The sequence below is a fragment of the Cupressus sempervirens genome, chromosome 4 (assembly GCF_028749045.1).
Source record: "Cupressus sempervirens isolate cs-2001-9-10 chromosome 4, ASM2874904v1, whole genome shotgun sequence".
Lineage (NCBI taxonomy): Eukaryota > Viridiplantae > Streptophyta > Pinopsida > Cupressales > Cupressaceae > Cupressus > Cupressus sempervirens.
In genome coordinates this window covers 83,144,625-83,159,042 of record NC_143121.1, presented here as the reverse complement: position 1 = coordinate 83,159,042, position 14,418 = coordinate 83,144,625, and positions in this window count along the sequence as shown.

Here is a 14,418-nt window from a genome sequence, read left to right as displayed (position 1 = left end):
GCATTGTAAATATTAAGATGAGAAGAGAAACGAAATTAGACATAAATGACGAAGACAAAATATAAGAACATAATATTTATTGTAGTTCAATAAATCTTATCTACATCCATGTTCTAGTAGGGAATCTTTTATATTAATCAAATATGATACACCAGATTACTGGACGCAGTCATTTATACAAATTTCTCTTTGAATACAAATAAAGGAGGGGAAATAAAAGGTCATATGATGGAAGGGCTTCATATCTAAAGAATCTCTCCCTGAAGTCTAACTAGCACAGCCATGCACTGTAACATTTCCTGCTTTCTATTTTGAATCTCAGAGAATCAGGCTTTAATACAAAATATTGAGATGAGCAAAGGAATGCATGTAAATGAAGAAGACAAAACACAAGAATATAATGTTTATTTTAGTTTAGCAAAACTTGTCTATATCCACACTCAGCATGGAATCTTTTATATTAGTCAAATATGATACAACAAATCAATACATAGCCATTTATAGAACTATGTTTTTCGATACAAAGAAAGGAGGAGAAATAAAGGGTCATGTTACCATTAGATTTCATATCCCAACATATATGCTATGCCTGGTTAGATCTTCCGGATGGTCATCTTCATCCCCATCTTCTCACTCTTCAACACAAAGATTTGAAATACCCCATTGCTCCTATTCCAACTCATCGCTCCATGTAGATTTTACTCTTAACGACTACTAAATTACTACAATGTTTTGAAATAGTAATAATCTTTAGTAGTTGTGACGGTTCTAACAAATATGGATTTTTAATCGAAATCTGTGAAAGGATGAGATCTCTTTGCTATTATCTAGAATCACCTTATTGCTAGTCATGGGTGTCTTTTAGTCAAGATATTTAATCTAACTTCAATACGTGTATTGTGTGAAGGTTTCTTACGGCTACAGTCACTGCCGATGGTTTAAGTCGTTTCAAAGGAAAAATAGACCGTTTCTATCAAGACCTCACTTTGTTAGCCGTAACTGACATACAAAGTAGATTACCAAAGGTTGCTTCACAATCAAAGCTTACATACGACCGGAAAGGTAAGACGTGTTTCGATTTTCCGACAAATTTTCCTCTTCGGGTTATGTTTTGATCTTACGAGACAGATTTTGATTTATGCTTTCCACAATATTTATAGTTGGACTTGAAAGAGCGGAGGAAAAAGTAATTCAGCTTCTGGATTTGAATGCGCAACATACATCGCCGCAAGTTGTGGTAGTCTATGGTTTTGGGGGGATCGGAAAAACAACACTGGTTGATGCAGTTTATGACCGAATCGATCCCCTAACCTATAAGAAGTTAAGAATTCACATAGATCAAAATTGTACCAAAAATGATCTTAAAGTCAACCAAGAATTGATTTTAAGAAAAATGTTCAAAGAGAACGTTGAATTGACAGACTGTGACAATGGTCGACAAAAGATTTGGTCAGTTTGTCAAAGAAATCCTAATCAGCCTCTATTTCTGTATATTGACAACGCTCTCAAATGGACAGATCTCAGACAGCTTTTGCCTGAAGACCTGGGTAGCTGCCTTCCACCCAAAAGCAGAGTACTCGTCACTACTCGAAATCTTGAGGAGACGGAAATTTTTTTCTGGAATATTCAGCGCCGCCATCAATATCACGTGGATCCTCTTCCAGAGACTGAGGCCAGAAAGATTTTATTAAAGAGAGGCGGCGACCAAAATGGTGAAACGCATATATGTGACCTCCTCGAGCGGTGTGGCGGCATCCCGCTTCTACTTGAATTAGCTGGTGCTCAACTCGCTTTAAGCACTACAAATCCAAATACGATGATATTTGAGTTGCTTAAAGCAGGGGGAAAAGTGGAAGATATAAGTGACTGTATGGTTGATTTTGTATACAACAGATTATTAGAGCCTGTAAAAGAGGCTGTCCTCGATATCACAGCTTTCTTTTATATTAATCCAAATATACATCTGTTTGAAATGGAATCATTAAGCGAGGAGGAAATCAGAGCCCTAGAAAAGGCATCGTTCATCAAGCGATCTGAAGATGGATCAATCACAATTCATAATATAGTTCAAGCAAGAGGGAAAAAGCTGGCAGAGCAAAACAGAATAACAGATACTGAAAGTTTATTGCAATGTTTGAATGATCAAGAGGTATGGAAAATTTACAACATTTGTGGCTACTTTGATCGAAATGCTTTTATTAATTCACAACTATATATATATATATATTCCTCTTTTTGGCAGAGACTAAAAAATTTAAAAGGCATCTTTATTCGCGGAGAACGTCAGCAGCCTCCAGTAGAAATTAATGCTGATCATCTTAAGTCTATGAGCAGTTGCTTAAGAGTGCTATCATATGATAAAGGATCACAAATTACATTGAGTGGGAAATGTAATATAACATTTAAGCAACTCAGATACCTCAAAATTCCCAGTGACATCCCTGATTTACCAGTGAAGTTTGACCGGCTTGGGAATCTCGCTTACTATAGTGGCCCCTTCACACAAGCCATGAGCTTATCTGAGTGTGATGTCCCCTTCTAGCTAGAGATATCACTTTAGCTGGTGATTAGCCTATCAGAGACCCTCGTAGGCTAATAAGATTGGATAGAGGGTCACCTTGGTGTGGAGATCCTCCAAAGAGCAGAGTACTCTTCTGGTTGCCAGAGTTTGTTTATGATGAGTTTTGCTTTGAGTTTGGCTTGGTCAGGCTATTTTTAGCAGTTTTGGAGTTATAAAGATAGACTCCTGCTATTTTTAGAAAAGGGGTATGGTCATATGCAGTTCTATCATGTTAGCTCCCAGTCCAAACGACATTCAAAAATGTTGAGTAATAATGGAGATATTAATGTTTATTTAGTTAAAATAAACATTATTGGTTTTGAGCCTATATTGTTAAGTTATAATATATAACTTAAATAAGAGTCATGATATCATAAAAGGGGCCATTGTTTCAATTAATTGTGGGTCCAAGCTTATGAAAAAATTAAAAGGGATTTTCTAAGTTTTAATGTAATAACATTTTTTATGTTATTATTATATCTTTTATTCCACATTGAGCGTGGAGACTCATTCTGGAGTTGAGAAGTCCTTATAAACAAACCTTATCTTCCTTCAAGAGGGGGTTATGAGAATTACTTAAAAACTTTGCCTTGTGAAATTTCTTAAAGTTGTGGCAACAAAGGTTTTTATAAGTTCGAGAAGAATTCAGACTGTGGAGAACGTAGTATCTTCAAAGTTGATGCAATTTGAGGTGGGAGAACGTAGTATCTTCAGAGTTGATGCAATTTGAGAGTGGAAATAACACTTGAATTTTGCCTGTGAGTTGACTTCATTTTGGATGAATCTGTTTACAGGTTGGAAGGGGTTATAACAGCAGCTACAGTGCTGTGAACAGTACAGCACTACAGTGAATTAAAAATCAGAAATTTAATATTGCGGTTTTTGATAGGCGCTGCCCAAGGAGGAAGCAACCAGCAGCGTGGTTGCGTATTGGAGACAAAAATCAGGTTTTTTTCAACTATTAATGATGATGTTTTTAATATATTCTTCTAGCAATAAGTATTGTACATACATTAGGAGCCATCTGAATAAATGAATTTGATTAGCATTATAATCAGATTTGAGTTATAATTTTAGGTAAGATTAGTTTTCAATATTTGTATTTTCTTTTCATCAACTCAAAAACCCAAAAAAAGCTTAAAACATTCAAAAACAAATAAAAAACAATCATTACACTCAGGGAGACAAACAATGATCAGCGTAGAGCCTATTTGAGGTTCTTACACTGAGGTAATTTATGCCCTCGTTAGATGATGTCATTTAAATCAACTTCAATTAGATTCTATAATTATACTTGCAAATTTTGTTTGTTTGTTTATAATTATTGTGCAAATATCCAGCTTCCTCCAAACCTGCGTGTTACGTCCATTACATTTTTAACAAAGAATGGGAACATTAGTTCAATAAATCCTGGCAGAGACACTTCACCTTCTTCCCTTGTGAAACTAAAATTTTATGGTTTGCAAAATATGCAAAAACTACCTGATGGAGTAGAAAAGCTGGAAAAGTTAGAGAAATTTAATTTAGATGGATGTCAGCAATTGAAGGAACTTCCTTCCAAATTTGTCGAACTCAGAAATCTAAAAGAGTTGTCCCTAGTCCATTGCATTGAATTGAAACAATTGCCTTCAGACTTTGGGAAATTGAGCAGTTTAAAATTGTTGCACTTAAATAAGTGCACGAAATTGAAAGAATTGCCATCTAATTTCGGACACCTCAAAAATCTGAAAAATTTGAACTTGAGCCACTGTTCTGGGTTGGAGGGATTGCCTGAGGACTTTGGGCAGCTCGAAAATCTGGAACGATTAGATTTGAGCCACTGCTCTGAGTTGAAACAATTGCCTTCTGATTTTGGTCAGCTCAAAAAATTGGAAGTATTAAAATTGAGCCATTGTTCTGGGTTGAAAGAATTGCCGTCTGGTTTTGGAGAACTGGAGAATTTGAAAGAGATAGATTTGAGGCACTGCTCTGCCTTACAGCAATGGCCATCAACCTTCAAAGACCTCACGGGGATGAGGAAGATAAAATTGTCAGGTTGTTGGAAACTAAAAGAGTCGTTACCCAGTAATATCAGCCGAGATTGTTCTATTTTATTTGATTAAATAAATTTTCGAACATGTAATTTATTGATTGTTATAGTGAGACAACTTTTCAATTTGAAAAATAAATTCGTCTAATTGGACATCTAAGATTTATCATTTTTAAACTGCTTTTAATTTTTCAAAATAGAACAATAGTTTCTTATTAAAAGAATTACTTAACATTGTGCAATAATTGATTTGGTGTTACGAAGGAAAATTATTATTTTAATAGAAATTTTATTTGAGTAATAATGTGAATAGATGGAGGTATATTTTGATCTAGATTTATTTAAATATTTTTAAAGTAACTGTATTTAATGTGCTGATGGTCAAATTTATTGCAACAAAAATAATATCAAGTCTTTAGATAATTTGAAAGTTATTCATTTGAATTTACTTTTATTAGAAAAATTAGACAAACATAACAAACGGACTAGAAATCTAAAACCTTAAGGGACTGAAACCAAGAAACACAAGACTAGATAGATAAGATATTAATCTCCTCCCAATCTTAGTTAATCTCCTTGAGGATATCTAGAAAGTATGTATGTCTTACATACTGCAAAACTAGTCTTTGAAAGGGCCTTATTTCATTTACTAAACAACTGTGAAAAATAAATCACAACCTTTAATAATTTTTCTCAACAACAACCAATGTAGAGTAATAGACTTGCTTGGTAGAAGAGGGTGCCAAGTGATAGGAGGATGGTGCCGAGTAATCTCGAAACAAGAAGGAGAAGAGAAACTTAGCACTAAGGGCAGGAGCTCAATGACTCAACACTAAGGGCACGACACATTGTATGCTGAGTGAGCTCGACAATAAAGATATTGAGTGAGCTTGGTCATTATTGCAAGGTGATCCTCAGGAAGAGAGGATGACAAGTGAGCTCAACAATAATAGTAGAGAGTGAATTTATTCAAAGACTAAACTGAGTGAGCAATTTAATAGACTTATATTTTGAACATTTCCATTATTAAAACTCAAAGGAGATAACTTCAAAAACTTGCAAGTATGGATATCTTAAATGCAAAACATGTAATGTTAAGTAGGAGGACAATAGATTGACAAGTATGCTTGTTTGCTTGCTTATATTCTATTCAACAAAACTATTACAAAATCTGGGGACATTTGGCTTCAATGAGAAAAACCCTAAAGCTTCAAACTAATAAAACTTAAACTTCAAATTTGCAACTCTAATGGCTACATACAACAATGCCTTGAGCAATTACAACTTCATATAAAAAATTAAATGAACTTATAGAATAACAAAATGATCCAACAAAAGCAACTACACACATGAAACTAAAACTTCTTTCTATCTTTTGAACTCTGATTTGATTTGTTGACTGACTTCCTTCTCTACTCTATGCTCTTGCACTTCTCTACTCTACGCTCTTTCACTTCTCTACTTTGTAATTGATCCAATTCCTCTATTGGTCAAATAGATTAGATTCAATCCATTTTTCTTCTTGCCAAAAGCATTTTCCCTCTCATTTTGAATTTGAACTCACCTACTTGCATTCAATGTTTTTGACTGTTGTGCAGGCCATCAGGGTGGTACGTGGGCATTTAGCTCCAAGGACAACCAACCTATAGCATTAAATTTCTAACAACCACCAACATAGTCTCCTTGTGCTTTGCTCTTTTAGGCTTTCTCTATTCTATTTCCTCATAGAGAGTGTTGAAGGAAGAGATCATTTTGTTTATCATCTCCTTACTAATGTTGACCACATCTCCTTTGTTTTTGTTAACCTTATTTTGGTTGGATTTGACATTGGAAATAACCTAGCGCATCTCCTATCTCTCTTGATTAGAGGGAATCAAATCCGTCACTTCAAAAACCTAATTAATCATCAATGATTTCTCAATTTTCCAATCTCATTAATAGCTCATCAACAACTTGTCACAATTTTTCTTCTACACTATTTTTGGACCAATCCATCACTTTGGCCTCTAACTCTATAATAGCTTCAGGGCTGCTATTTTTTTAGTTCCACATTTAATTGATAAATTAGCCACTTAATTATGACATTTTAAAAATATAGAATAGAAACTTTATCAACTTTATACACAATAGAATGAAAATTCTAAGGTTCATTAATAGGAGTGAGTTTATGGGAGTAGGGAATATATATTTATTTTCCTAATAACACTTGTTGACAAAGATATAACAATTATTTATAACTTTGTGACCATAATATAGTTTAAAAAGAGACCATTTTTATATAAGCTTTCTCAAAAAAATCATGCATGAAAATAAGGTCTTTAGTTATTTCCTTAATATTCTACCTTCAGTTTAATAGAGCTAAGTTATCAATTTAACATGTCTTTGGATAAGTAGATTTGAGTTAGAGAGAAAATATAGGAGTAAAATATGAATCTTCTTATGTACGTAAATAAAATGTCTGAAGTAAAATACAATACAATAAATAATAAGTATTCATTTGAACTACCAACTTTTTCTATAATCTTAACATCTATCATTTACAATAACAAAAGGAAAATGAGGATATAAAATCATACCATAATTTCATGATAACGAAATGCCTAAAAACACTTAAATACCGAGAATACTATTTTCTATTAAAACTTAAATGGTTAACTTCTATATGGATCTATTTCAACTTGTGGCTTACCCATCATTATCCTTCTATATGATATAAGTGTCTTCTCATGTCAAATATTACGTCAACTTCTATCTCCCACCTCTACATTCGCACCTTCTTCATAAATCAATTTCTTGCATTCTTACTCCTGTAGTCTACCACATCTATGGTAACACCATGCACTACAAAGAATTGCAATGGGTTGTGATCTTCATATCTAAGCTTTAGCCTCATCTTAAAATTGGGTATCAAAATTCAGCTACAGTTTAAGAAATTGTTTATACCTCTATGCCACTAGGAATAGATAAGCATGATCTAATGGATGGGTAGAGGAAAAATAAAAAAAACAAAAAACAACAAAATATGCTTCCATAAAATAATATAAATTATATTTCATTCACTATGATCTCAAATCAGTACATAGTGCCTTTTTATAGGTAAGCATACAATATTTTAGTGAAATCTAGCATTAGCCGAGAATACAAAATATCTACAAACTTTTGAAAAATATTATAGCCAACTCAAACTTTTGGAAAACACTTTAACTAACACACCCTAAACCTAAACCTAATAATCTAGATGTATAGTTTACAAAATGAGAGGTTTAGAACTTTCCATGAGAAGACGTCAATAAATAAAGTAGTTGGAGTAAGTAAAAGGGTAGGGGAGATTAAAAAGGATAGGCTGGAAGCCTACGTCACCAACACTCCCCCTTAATCTTCATTGCCATGTATGTCTATAATACCAATAGTTTGTCAAAGATGTTCAAAAGAATTCTTTGCAAGAGGCTTTGTGAAAATGTTTGCCAATTGTTCTTTGGACCTACAAAACTTAAGAAATATGTCACCATTGTTCACTAATTCACGAATATAATGATATCTTATATTTAAATTTTAACTATGTTGATGAAAGACATGATATTTTGATAAAGAAATTATAGAATTATTATCACAATATATTCTTGTAGGTCCTTCTTGTGGATGCTTCAAGTCTAAAAGTACTCTTCTCATCCACATTGCTTGACAAGCTATTGATGTTGCTACAACATATTTTGCTTTAGCTGATGATAATGTCACAATTGCCTACTTCTTTAATTCCCAAGAAATAGCTCCTAATCCTAGGTGAAAGATATGTCCTAAATTCCTTCTTTTATCATCTAAGCTAGTTTCCTAATCACTATCTGTATAGCCAATCAGTTTGTAATGATTTGAATGTGCATATAAGATCCCAAAGTTCTTTGTTCCAACTATATACCTCAAAATCCTCTTGCTAGCTTTCAAATGAGTTTCTTTTGGTTTGTCCATGAATCTAGAAATGAAACTAACTCCATGCATTATATCCGGTCTTGTAGCTATCAAATATAAAAGGTTGCTAACTAATCTTTTGAATAAAGTTGTGTCTACATTAGGACTTTCATCATTCTTGCTAAGTTTTAAACCCAACACAACTGGTGTAGGGGTTGAATTCACATTTTTCATTTTAAATATTTTTAACAAATTAGTAGCATACTTACATTGACAAATAAAAATGCCTTGATCATTTTGATTTTCTTGTATCCTAAGAAAATATCTCATGAGTCCCAAATCAGTCATATCAAATTCATTTTTCATGGTTGCCTTGAAATTGTTAATTGACATATTAGTGGTGAATATCAAATCATCTACATATAAGGAAACCATCAATATTTCTCCTTCACTTCTCACTTTCCCATACAAAGTTGGTTCATCGCCACACTTACTATAACCATTATTTACAAAATAAGAGCCTATTCTGGTGTATCAAGCTCTAGGAGCTTGCTTCAAGCCATATAGTGCCTTCTTTAGCTTGTATACCTTATGTTCTTCTCCCAAAATTTCATATTTTGGTGGTTGTTTTATACACACTTCTTCTTCTAAAATTCCATTCAAGAATGTTGATTTCACGTCCATTTGATAAACCTTCCAATTATTTTGGACTCTTGTCGATAAAATCATTCTAATAGTGTCTAATCTTTCCATGGGTGCAAATGTTTCATTGTAGTCTATACCCAGTTGTTGTGTGAAGCCTTTGGCTACTAGTCTTGCTTTGTGTTTCTCTATTTTTCCATCAGCATTATATTTTATTTTGTATACCCACTTAACTCCAATCACATCCTTGCCTTTAGAAAGATCTACTACGTCCCAAATATCATTCTTTTCTATTGACTGAATTTCTTCATCCATGGTTGAAATCCATTTTTCATCTTTAATAGCTTCTTCAAAATAAAATGGATCAACATGTGCTAAAAGTGAAAAATTAATGCATAAATCATCATTTTCAGCCTCTTGTAATTCATCATATATGTCCCTAAGACTTTGTGTCTTCCTTGAAGTATTTATAAAACTTGATCTTAATGATGCAAGTGTTGGATTAGATGATTCACTACGGTTAGTGCTTGCTGGAGTAGTAGTGTTTTGAGAGGTAGGTGCCCTTGTAGGTGTTTTAGGAACATTTTTTTGTATTGTAGAATGCACATCTTGAGTTTCATTTTCTTCATTTTCTTGTGGAACACTAGTTGCAACCATAATTGACTTATCCAAGAAACCATCCCATGCTTCTTCTTCTACAAACTCAACATCACAACTTATTATTAACTTCTTTGTGATGGGATTGTATAGCCTATATGCCTTGGATTGTTTACTATATCCCACAAATATGCACTTCTCTTCTCTGTCATCTAATTTTTGTCTCACTTCTTGAGGTACCAATGAGTATGCAACACAACCAAATATTCTCAAATGTGCTATATTATGCTTCCTTTTGCTCCAAGCTTCTTCTGATGTTTTATTTATTACTACTTTCGTTGGACATCTATTTAGTATGTATGTTGAATATGCAACTGCTTCAGCCCAATACTCATTTGGTAAGTGTTTCTCCTTTAACATACTCCTTGTCATCTCCATAATTGTTCTATTTGTTCTTTCTGCTACTCCCTTTTGTTATGAAGTGTACCTTGATGTAAATTGTTTCATATGCCATTTTCTTTGCAAAAATTCAAAAAATCATTTGATATGTATTCTCCACCTTGATCAGTTCTTAATGTTTTAATAGAGTATCCATTTTATTTTTCAACTTTTGCCTTGAACTCTTTAAAGATAGAAAGTACATATGATTTATACTTCACAAAAGAAACCCAAACTTTTCTATTGAAATCATCAATAAATGTCAAGAAAGAAAGTTTTCAGCTTAAGGATGGTGTTTGCATTGGCCCACAAAGATCTTAATGGACTATCTCAAGTGGATGTTTTTCTCTATAAGACTTTCCAACTGAAATTTTTTCTCTATATTGCTTTGCCAAAATGCAACTCTCACATGTTGTGTTAAGTGGCTCTACTGATGGCAACCCATAGACCATTCATTTCTTATATAAGAGTTGTAACCCTTTAAAGTTTAAATGACCAAACCTTAAATGCCATATCCAAGATTCATTTCTATGTAAAGCTTTGAATGTAGATTCAACTACCTTTTTCAATTCATTTGGCTCTAAGAATAACTCACTTTATATTTTAAGTGGTAATATTTTATTTTGAGTCATTTCAAATTTTGCAATCAGCCTATTGCTTGGTCTTTTATCTAGAATCACACATTCACCATTTTCAAAATATATTCTATATCACTTTTGTACTAGTTGTCCAATGCTTATGAGATTGTGTTGCAATCCAGGAACATAATATACATTAGAAATTTCCTTTTCTTCACCTTTCTTAGTTCTTATGCTAATTGACCTTTTTTCCATGATTGGAATTTGATGATCATTCCCCAACTTAACCTTTGATTTTAATGATTCATCTATTGTTGAGAATATCTCCTTAGACCCATTCATATGGTTACTACAACCACTATCTAAGAACCACACTTCTTTAGAACTCTCTTGTGCAACATTGCATGTTATCAAAATGGAGTTTTGCTCATTAGTGTTGGGCTGAATTTCATTTGTTAAATGTGGCTTCTTCCTATTCATGCCATATTTTATTTTTCTACACTCAGATGAAAAATGCCAAAATTTATTACAATAAGGAGATTAGATGTTAGATGTGTCATACCTTTCTCCTTAATGATTGTTGTTCCCCCTTCCTCTTGTTGATGTGAAATGGGTTTGTGAGCTTGATGCTGGCCTTCTACTCTCAAACTATGGATTTTGTCTTCCTCCTCTTGGTGTAAAATATCTTCTGTCTTTGCTATAATCTAATTTTCCTCTTGTTCTTCCAAATGAAAGATGAGTCTTGAAAGCATTCTCCAATGATGAGGTTCAAGAATTATTCAACCTTTGTTCATGTGATAAGAGAGAACCCATTAACTCATCTATTGATAGCAAGGAGAGATCCTTAGATTTTTCAATGGTTGCAACTCTTGAATTAAACTTATTTGGTAGGCTTCTAAGTATTTTCTCTACAACTTTTTGATCTCTAAGGGTTTCTCCATAAGATCTAATCTGATTTATTATCCACATTGTTTGAGTGAAGAATGAGTCTATTGAATCTAAATCTTTCATTTGTAAATTTTCAAAATCTCTTCTAAGATTTTGTAACTTTGAAGTTGTTACCTTTCCTGTGCCTTGGTATGTTGATTGCAAGTTGTCACATGCTTTGTTTGAGCTTGTGGCAGTAGCTACCTTTGGAAATATTGCTTCCTCCATTGCCTGCTGAATAAAGAACAATGACTTAGCATCCTTTTCAGCTTGTGAAAGAGCTTGACATGCTTGCTGATTTGTTGGTTCAGGGAACCTACTTTCAACTAAATTCCAAAAATCTTGAGAACAAAAAAGAGTTTTCATTTTGATGCTTCAATAATCATAATTTTTTCCATTAAAAGTTGGAATTTTTGGCTGTGAAATACTTCCACTAGTTCTTGCCATGATTTAATAGCAAAACTTTCTCTCTTGTCACAACTACAAACCTTTTCTCTTCCTTCCTCACACAACAACTATGATCTCTTCCTTAGATCTTCAGCATTGCTCTCATTTTCCCTTCACCCACAAAGACATCTGCCCATACAAACAATGCCCATATTTTCTACAACTTTGATACCAATATGATGGATGGGCAGCGAAAAAGTAACAAAAATACAGAACAACACAATGTGCTACTACACAATAAAATATATTATATTTCATTCACCATGATCTCAAATGAGTACATAGTGCCTTTTATAGGAAAACATACAACATTCTAGAGAAATCTAGCATTAGCCGAGAAGACAAAATATCTACAAACTTGTGGAGAATACTTTAACCGACACACCTTAAACCTAAACCTAATAATCTAGAAGTATAGTTTACAAAATGAGAGGTCTAGAATTCTCCATGAGAAGACAAAAATAAATAAAGTAGTTGGAGTAAGTAAAAGAGTAGAGGAGATCAAAATGGAAGCCTACACCATGAACATGATCATGATAGCTTCAAAATTATTCGTCGTTTCCCTAAAATCAAGAGACATGTTGAAAGCAATATGGCTACAATATTGACATTCAGTTGATACTTTTAATTACTTCTTAAATACTTATCCCAAATCACCAAAATTAAGCCATTCATGAACCCCTCCTCTCTAATTTTTAATAATTCCATAAGCATTATTTCCAACATGTGCCCATTAAAAGTTATTTATTAATTATACGCTATCTAGAAAATGAAGGAATCTATTATGGGTATTATAAGTTATAGAATGAAGCCAACCTAATGCTTTGTACTAGGTAGCCTTTGCATCATTCTAGAAACAAGTTCCACCATATGCAACATAAGAATAGCATTGTGTTTAATAAAATGTCTCTTATTTACTAAATCTAATCATGTCATTTTGTTGGGAGAGTGTGATTATACAAACATAGAAAGTCACCCTTTCACATATGTTATTATTCAAAGATAGGACTCACATTGCACCAAATGGTCAACACATCAATGCCTAGTACAACCACTAGATTTGTAGAATGCATAGGTTAAAACATGTCATCTTCATGCTCCTAAGAGATATTGACCCATTGTAAACAATCCCTCTCTCATCATTACTCACCACAACCTATACATCTTTGAACTTATATCTAAACTTTGATACAACTTGTTAGAAGGTAGGGTTCTCTATTGCACTAAAAGGAAAACATAACAATACCCGATACAACCACAAGACTTGTACATTATATAAGAGGTTGTTAAACCATGTCACAAATCAGGATGAGAGATGCTAGCCCACAATCAAATTCCTTAAGAAAATCTCTACCTTCAAATTATTTATGGTATTTCAAATAATATATGTAACATTATTTCACATAAAGTATATATGAGATATGTTAAAGGTCTCGAATTAACTCACCACATTCTTGATTTTATACACCCACCCTCCTTGTTTTCTATATTCAGTTTATTTCTTATCAAACTTCAATTATCTTCCCTCCCTATGTTTTTATTTTATAACCTATCAAAATTAATTCACATTCAATCTTTACCAAGAGTCTTCTATTCAAAAAATGGCTAGGGCTCCCCTTGAGATTAGTGAAAAGCACGTAACGAATTCTTGTTTGTTGGCTCCTAATTTTAGTGATTTTAACTACTGGGAAGCTTTAAAAAATGCATCTAAGGGAAGATAAATCCTATGATTGATACACTTTGTTTAGAACCTAGACAAACTATAAGGCTAAACTCCTTCTTCACTTTAGACTCTGCAAGACCTAGGCCACTAGGCCTTAGATTCCATTATGTTAACAATGCAAAAATTATAAATCTAGATCTATACTAAGAAGATTAAAACCCCAAATCTTATATGCTTATGCAATGACAAGGGCCTGAAATAGCTACTAACATGACTTACGAGATTGATAAGTTAAGTGTGGGTATCATTTTTAATTGTACAATATGAAAGGGAAAAAGGATTTTGATCAGGGTATACTTTAACAAACCACCCCTTTAAAAAAGGTGTAAAACCTTGGCGAAAGGTGTAAAACACTTGACAAAAAAAATTAATTTTTGTTGCAAAAAAATCAGTTTACAAAGAAAATATAATAATCTCGATTGGTGAATAATTCATAGTCTCTCAAACAATTAGTAAAATATGGACACATTGTGTTATCTTAAAACCACAAAAATATATGTATTGGCAAACAAAAAATAATTATCATAGTAAAATATTAATTTTTTGTGTGAATCATTTCATTGTATTAGATGGA